The sequence below is a fragment of the Poecilia reticulata genome, linkage group LG12 (genome assembly GCF_000633615.1).
Source record: "Poecilia reticulata strain Guanapo linkage group LG12, Guppy_female_1.0+MT, whole genome shotgun sequence".
NCBI classification, from domain to species: domain Eukaryota; kingdom Metazoa; phylum Chordata; class Actinopteri; order Cyprinodontiformes; family Poeciliidae; genus Poecilia; species Poecilia reticulata.
The window spans coordinates 2592872-2601773 of NC_024342.1; the positions used below are offsets into that span (position 1 = coordinate 2592872).

The 8902-nt window shown below is 35.6% G+C and overlaps 1 protein-coding gene across 3 annotated transcripts in view; it reads right to left on the minus strand.

Moving 5' to 3' along the window:
* The window catches only part of zmiz2 (zinc finger, MIZ-type containing 2), a 37731-nt gene that overhangs the window by 27592 nt on the left and 1237 nt on the right, over positions 1-8902 (minus strand). The window contains exon 1 of one of the 3 annotated variants that reach the window (XM_008423232.2): positions 2642-2876. The exons of the other annotated variants lie outside the window; for them this stretch is intronic. The gene's annotated coding sequence lies outside the window, so the exon portion shown is untranslated. Of the gene's footprint in view, positions 1-2641; positions 2877-8902 lie in introns of those variants that run through there. 3 annotated transcript variants of the gene reach the window in all.

The following is an 8902-nucleotide window of genomic DNA, read 5'->3' on the forward strand; positions in this document are numbered from 1 at the left end:
GTGTGTGATTGACAATCAAGCAGCAAACATTTGCTCTATCTAGATTTTTGACAGTAAACTGATCATCTTCAGATTTTCTGACTCAGACAAAACAAGAAGTTTCATGATGTTAGCTTAACATACAACTATAAATCTTCACTATATCCCCAGTGACCTCATCAATGGCTCTGGTTTACATCAGTCAAAAAACCAGAAACATGCAAGAAAAGATGGGTGATATTATGGAGGCCATTATTGCTGGAGTCTTTAGAATATGAACTTTCTGACAGATGTTCCATATGCATTCTGTATTTGCAAACTTTATGGTGTAGAGCTTGTTTGTAGTAGTCTATGATTTCAGCATTTTGCAGCTTTTTATTCTCCTTTATGTAATTAAAAAAATTCATAAATACATTTCGGGGGGATTTTTGCTTAAATGTGAAGTCATAAATCACGACTTGATGCAATAGATAGAATATGTAATGCATCAGCTTAGTTCTAAGTTCAGCCCAAACAAGTTAAGAATGTATTCATTTCTGTTCACTACCTTAACTTTCTGAGCAAGATTTACATTTCCAGTTCACACTCATATATTGTTTTTTTCTAAGAGTTACATTTATAGAAAAATATTCATCTTATTCCTTGTGTTGCAACTTCCAGCATGGTAATAGAAACTGCAGTAAAGCAGTTTGTTTTTGTGTTGTGACCAACTACATTTCTTCTTTTTGCCGTTTCAATAATCACATTCATATGGGCATGCCTTTTGTCCAAACCAGACTTTAGTCACTGTGATATTGCACACATTGACATTGCAATCATGGCTACGATTCAATATCTGGTGCAAATCGAATTCTTGTCTAAATTATTTTTGTATTTGCCTTAAATTTAGTGGAGATTCAAGCATCAGTAATAATTTTGTGGATGAATTTTGTGTTAATTTCCTCATCTCATGGATACTTGCACAGCTGTTTGAATCACGTCTCTGAAATTTATAGACAACGATAAATAAAAACTCTTATTATGACAGGTTTTTACACTAAGTGGTAAACAACCAATACGGTAAATGCCCACCACTATTTCAGTGCATGCACTTCCCTAATAACGAGTCCAATCCATGAATCAACCAATACAAGAGTCTTCCTCAAGACATGCTGTTCACATTTTGACACCAAAATGACACCTAGCCATCAATCAGCCATACCTGGCCAGTGCTAAGCTTCAAACAGGACTTTCTAGGAAGGAGGTTTCCACAGAGCTTATATGTTAAGTCATCAAACAGCAGCAACAAAGAGATGGTCACATTCTATGCTGATGACAACTTAATTCCAAACAATGTTATGCAGATCCTTAGTGAATGGCACTGAACTCCACACACATTTAAGGAACTCAGAAGCAAGTAGATGCAACGGTTTATGGAGATTATGTAATAACACTGGCAAAGGTAAAATCCCTTGGATCAAATCCATGCCATATGCAGGATGTGTGAAACTGAAAGAAAATCCCTCAAAACAAGAGGAACTTTTTTACACATTTTGACTAAAAAATGGAAGTAAAAACCAGATCTATCTTTAAACCCAAAGTGCATCAAGCTAACAATGCTATTGATTCCTAACTCAGAAAATTCAGTCCAAGTACCAACACAAAAGACCTGAGATCATCGAAAGTAGAGTAGAATCAGGACTTTTGCATCATCCATTGATTGATTCATTATCATATCAAAGCCTTATGAATAGCAATCAAACGCAGTCGCCAAGTGCCTGAAGACTCCTTAGTAATCCCAATTCCAAAGTATTTGTGATTAGTTAAAGTCTGACATTGTGACGGAAGTGGTCTATTCAGGCAACCTGTATACTGTGCCCACTTCACTTCATAGTTTTGAATTTTTGATAAGATCCTGGTCCTGTTCAGAATTCCTCTGTGTCTAAAGTGCTGTACAGCCATAGCTAACTCAAAGATGTGCAAGTTCACACATCTAGACCCGATGATGATGCTGATATATTCTACATCCCTACTTATGGTCTTCATTTAGAGAGGAGAAAGATACACATAGAAAAAAGTCTCATCAACAGCTCACTGAAAAAAGTTTCTCTTTAATCCCCCTTTTTCAAACAGGTGGTAATTATTTTATAATAAAAAGTTTGAAAGTTACTGCAGCTGTACTGTGTAGATGGCTTGCCACAGGAGAAAACACAATATGGACATCTAAAGGAATGATTAAGGTATAAATTAGGTTTTTATAAACCAGCTTATTAAATATTACACCTGCATCTTCAGCTCCATATGTTCCCTCTTTTTCTTGATCCCTGCTCCATGCTGCTCCTCTGCCTTTACCTAACGAGTTCCTTCATCTGACGGTTACCAAGTGGCATGCTAATTCCCCAACATCAGAGCCCTGATATCCTCCAACACCCTCCCTGTTTTTTTTTTCACTGCCATTTTCCTTTTTGTACTTTGCAGATTTGGGTCAGGCATCATGAATCTTGTGTAAAAAGACAGAGAGGGAAAGGGTGCTACTCCTCAGATCACATGATCGCCACTCGCGAATTCCCTCCTATCGAGTACCTTGGAACTTCCATCACAGCTGAGCGGTGAAACCACACAAAGGGAGACGTGTGTGGCTGCATCAGATGTTCAAAGCAAGCGCACAAGGCACAGACTGTACCTGTGGAGGACCCGTTGTGACACTCCTTTCTTTCTCTCTCCCTTTGCCTCCTTTGACCTCGGCGTCTTGACATTTTCTTTACCCTCGACTCTTCCTCTTCACGCCGCTCCTCGCTGTCGGATTCTCTTCTCGTTCTTTCCCTCTCGGCTCTCAGATCTTGCCGTTGCACTGGCAGCTCAATCGCTCAATCAAGCCCTCAAACTGCTCTGCTGCTGCTGGTTTACAAGGACCACATACAGTCAGATGTGCAACAGCAAACGAAGCGGTTACAGTGCCTTTCAAAGGCACTCGTACCACTTAAAGGGTTCCGCGTTTCATTTTACGCTGCAACCACAAACGTCATCCTATTTTTAAAATGAGATTTTATGTCTGAGTGCGAACCCGTGAAGTGGGAGTAAAATGACACATTTACAAAACACATTCCCAGATAAAATCTAAACCGATTACTATCAGATGTCACCTAATTAGTACGAAGGATCCACCTGTGTGTAATTTAACTTAACCAAGATTATGTAATAAAACACTATGCTCTTACAGATCTTTGTTCAATCTATCACCCGAGAATGGAAAGAGTATGACACAACTGCACATGATTGTCAACTGAAGATTAATAGGCCAGGCGAGGAGAGCATTAATCAGAGGGGCAGGCAAGAGGCCCCACTCAGATGGGTTAATGTTTCAACAGGATCACTATTAAGTCATGCACAACGGGGCTGCAACCAACGATTATTTTACTTTTCAATTATTCTATATCGATTATTCTAACAACTGGTTAATCGGATAAAACAATTGGCACTCTGCAGATTTTTCATTTAAATCTTATTTATGCAACATTGGAAATACATTACAAGATGCAAATAAATAATTCAAATCCTCTTTTTTTTATAAGAAAATAAACATTCCATTGACTAAAATGTAATAACAGTACAGGTGTGCGATACTGGATATTTTGGTATCAATCCGATACCAAGTAAATACTGCACCAGTATTGCTGATACCGATTTCGATGCGTTTTATTCAGGTTTGAAATATCCTCACACTTTTGACCTCTAAGTTTTTCAGTTTTTTTCTTTAGAATTTTTTTTAAAAACTAGAACAGAAGTTGGACAAAGTTTATAGGTGTCTGCAAAATACTTTAACAAAATATTTACGTAATACATACAAAAAAATGCATAAACAATTAAAAAAATATATAATTTCAGAACAACAAAATCTTTTTGAGGTAGGGACAAAAAACTACAATTCTAAAAATAAAATAAAAATTCGAGAGAATCTGAAACTAAGGTATCGATCTTACCATGTTAGTAGTATCGATCTGACTCTGATACTAACTTGTTATCAATATTACTGATATGTTGCAGTGATCTGCCCACCTCTAAATAAAAACATTCTTTTTGTGAAAGCTTTATCATTTGTTGCAAAAGATGCATCTGCAGGTAAAAAAATGCTTCTAACATCAAAATGTGAATGGCTCAGATATTTCTGCTTGACTTAACATCAAAACAGTGTATGACTGATTACTTTTTCAATTAACCAAAAAATAACTGAATAGCAAAAGGTCCTTGATAGGAGATTTATTTATACGGAGAATTTGAACCAGGTGAAGCTGATTATCTTCTTTATGCAACACTTGGAAATACATTACAAGATGCAAATAAAAATTGTATGAATCTTTGGTAGAATCAAAGCAATTTTTTGAATCTTAAATGAAAAATGTACACATTTTTTGTATGGTTTTTTGTTTAATTACGGCTTTAATCATATTGCTCTGTCAGCAAATGTATTTTTTTGAGCCCGTGTACTCCAGTTAGCAATTAATCAATTACTAAATGAGTTAATGATTATTTTAATAATTGAGTCATAATGATTAATCTGATATTTTTAAAAAGCTTCATGTGTCTTTTTGTGTGCTGTAAAATTTAAACTTCTGAATTGAACTGAAATCAAAAGTGTTCAAGTTGAAGTAAAGATATGAGTCATTGGTGTGAAAGTCCAAGTCAAGTCCAAGTTTTTTTGTTTTTTTCTCAAATTGAGTAAGGTCTTTAAATTTGTCACTAAAATCTTACTTGATTCTCAGCCTCATGATTCAAGTCCACACCTCTGTCCTTATCAGAGGTGTGGACAAAATACATTTATTATTTATTAAAAAATATAAAATAGCAGAAGTCTGACCAATTAAAGTCTACCTAGGCTTTGGTTTCTTGGTGCTATCACTTCCTAGTATCATCAAATCCATGTTTAGATTTTAGGATCAAATCTAAACTATCATACTGCTAAGCCAGTGGAAATACTAGTGGCATTTCCTTCTTCACAGAAAGAGCTAAACTGTTGTCAGAGGTGCAGAAACCTCCCATGGAAATAGGAACATTTCATCCATTCAAGTAATCAAGTAATCTTGTGTTGCAGTCTTAAACTTGCAAAAGTAAGCTTAAATTAAAAAAGTCACCTACTGCAATACTGTGACAGATCTGCCTAACAGTTATTTTTACATAGTTTTTATACTTTCTAACAGATTTCCCAATTCCAGGAAAGGTGAACAAAAATGCTTACGTTTCCACACCAGAAATGGACGCCTCCCAATGTTTGCTTTGGCTTCACCAAAAGCCACAGATAAAGAGCCAACACTAGAACAACTTACAGAACACAAATACAAAAAAAGCAGCCAAGTTACTTCCCTTACTACCTTTCTCAAAACTGATTTAGTAACTCTTTACAATCATATCACTAATCAAGAAGAGTATCAGCTGCATTTCTACTGAATATTAAGAAAGCTCGACTTGCATAGTTTGTGCTAGAAGAGAAGTTGGGAAAATAAAGTTTTTCAATTTTTAAAATGCAAGTTTGAAAAAGAAAATCATCCTTTCCTAGCTGACCTGCTCTGCTTTCGTCTTTTAAAAGCACAAATGAAGAGCCTCTAGTGATTTGAATGGCTAATCTTTTAACATCTTAAAGCACCGGCCAGTCAAAGGCGGATGGCAGCTCATGGTGCTGAAAAGAAGAGAGTTTTTACTTTAGGGCGCTTTTGTCAGTCTAAACAATCTAAACAGAAAGCTATGAAAAAAGGAAGTCTGAAGAATCTCCTGTTTGTTCCAACATACACATTAGGTGTTACAGTTAGCTAAATAAAAAAGGAGATACCAGCAGTGATTAACAACCTTCCACTGTTTAAAGTGCAGTATTTTATTTTGAATTTCATTTATTTGTTTTTAAGCAGCTTGTTAATAGTGTTATAAGTTTAAGCACAATTACTCTGTCAGCTGTCCAAATTCCCCCCATCCCTTCCAAAAAAAAAAGTAGTAATTTAACCATATTTACGTAAATTACTTATAGGTTTTGGATAAAAACTCTTGCCCTTGAAACATCATAAATACCGCCCTAAAGCATCTGTGAATAAAATGAATCAGGACAGAAACTTATGATTATTTCAGTAATCGATTATTCTGGTAATTATTTTGATAATTAATCGATTATTCAGATAAAAAATTAGGCATTCTGCAGATTTTTTGATTGACCACTTAAGCTTTTAGTAATCAATTATTCTGACGATTAATGGATAAAAACCAGCCATCTTCTGCAGACTTTTCAGTTGAACGCTTAAGTTTATTTTATACAATGCTAGAAATACATAAAAAGTGCAAATAAACAACCAATTCAATTTCTTTTTTTTAAATTAAAAAAATTATATTTTGTTGCGTAAAATACATTGGCATAGCATTCCTTTATGTATGCTTGATCATTTCTAGCAAAAAGAATGCATCTGCAGCAAAAAAAAATACTTCTAACGTCAAAGCTCAGCCCTTTCTCCTCGACTCAACATCAATACAGCGTAGGGCGAAGGATCCGTTTAATTTTTTTTCAATTAGTAAATAAACAGCAACAGGAGCTTAATAGGAGATTTTTTTTTACTGAATTTGAACCTGGTGAAGCTAAAACTTTGTCACTTGAGGAAATCTGGGTAGAACACATTTACAGACAAGGAAGGGGTTTTTTTATCGTCACGGGGAAATGTAAACATTTTTTTTTACAATTTTGGCTTAATTACTGCTCTGAGTATGTTGTTCTTTCAGAAAATTGAAATTTTTTGAGTTTGTATAGTCCAGTTAACTAAATTAGTTAATGATTATTTCAATTGTCGATTCATCGCAATTAATATGATTAATCGTTTAAGCCCTAAAATTATTCATGGGATATTTAAGAAATTCTCCTGTTCAGAGGTTAATACATGGATTTGGTGAATAATACAAACACAGAACCTTTACTATACAACTGTCTTTCTTTTGAAACGTTACTTGGACTACACCTTTCCTTCTGTCACTCTGCATTAGAGCTGCATAGGACATAAAAATACTCCCGGCATCAATTTGAGACTTAGTATATCAACACTTTCCTTTGCAAATCTAGATTCCTGTTTTCCACATTTCTGATCCTCTTTTCCAGCAGTTTATGAGGATGCATTAAAAGACGAGTATGAATTTTTGTCAAAACTGACCCAAAGTAACAGAGCCTGGCCTCGTGCCAAGTCAACATGTTTTTGTGCCCATGATACGTCCAGGAAGCCACGGCCAGAGAGGAAAAACAGGCAGTGGCTCCCTCACCTCAGAGACACACTCCTACTCAAAAACAACAAGTCATCCTTGTTCAAATAACAGCTCTGAACCATCTTGTGTCAAATAGAAGTCATTTCTGTGTCCCATTGGCTGGAGGATAAAATTCAGACCACAACCTTATGGTACCTTATGTAAAAAAAAAAAAAAAAAAAACGGCCACTCCAACTTTAATAGCTGCACTACAAAAACGAAATAAAGATGCTGTCGCAGGGTTTATGAGGTTAGCGAAGTTTACTGATGTTGTTAGCATGTATTTACAAGTCACCTTAAAGATTGTTGTATATAAGCAGCACTGTGACCATGATAAGCAGAACTGGTGATCTGTCCAGGGTGTAACCCGGTTCTCCCCTGATACCTGCTTCGACAGACCGTCTGGAGGAGGGACAAAAAAAAGAAGTTTACCTTTTACCCTTTGAAATCTTGGTATAAGCAATGATTCATGTGAATCCATGATTTTAAAAAGAACATCAAATTATAAATTATATAATAACACATTTTTGTATTTTTTTATACTGTTTTGAAAAAGTGAAAACATTTGAAATGTTTGTATACAATAAATATGTGACCTCCCAGTCGAACATTTCCCTTGGCAACCAAGGAGTGCCTCAGAGCTCTTATCTTGAGCCACTACTCTTTATCATTGACCTGATCCCACTTTGTCAAATCCCAACATGTCATTCATGTTCTGAGGGCATACAAACTTACATCCGGACCTAATCACACTTGCTGTTGTAAAGTGTTCATGGAAAACACATTACAACTTCATGAAGTTCTCCTTTATGTGATGTGTATCTATGCACATGAATAAAAATATTATTTAGTTCAGTTCAAGTATCCAGTTCCAATAAAATACATATCTGTTGTAAATGTAAAAAATAAATTACTTAAATTCAGTAGTATGCCACTAAGGGTATTAATTATGCATTTACAACCAGAAATTACCTCAACAACTAAATCAGTACAACAAACACAAGGCTTCACCTGTGGACTGTGAGTTAGCTAGCTTTGTGTTTGTTGTCAGCACTGAAATGACTCAAGCTAACTATGTGGAAAACGATGCCACCACCAGATCAGTGGCAGCATCATGGTGTGGGGATGCTTCTCTCCAGCAGGGACAATCGAGTCTAAAAAGTAAGAAAAAGTACAGAGTCATTGTGGAAGAAAATATGTCAATAGCTGAAGAAGACTAGAGATTGGGCGAAATTGATGTCTGCATGCACCAGCTGTCAAATCTGACTATGCTTGGGTCAATTTGCAAAAGAATAGTTCAAGTAAAAATTGAGTTCTTTAAATGTGAAAACAAGTAGAGACACCCCCCCAAAGATTTGTCACTGTCATTGCAGCAAAAAGTGTTTCTTTTTTTGTTTGTCTTTTTGTTGCTTCGCAGATTGAATCAGAAGGATGAATACATGTCCACTCCACACTTTTCAGATATTTATTTGTATTCAGAATCATATGCTGGCTTATGCAAAACCTATCCAAACAAAGCATGAGATTGTAATGTGGCAAAATGTGAGAAAGTTACAAGGACGCAAATACTTTTGCAAGGAAGATTGTTATATAAATGCATCACAGTAAAGGTCAGCCAACAAATGAAACACAGCACTGATTTTTTCCCTCCAAATATCTCTTCTCTCAACTGAGCTATATATAT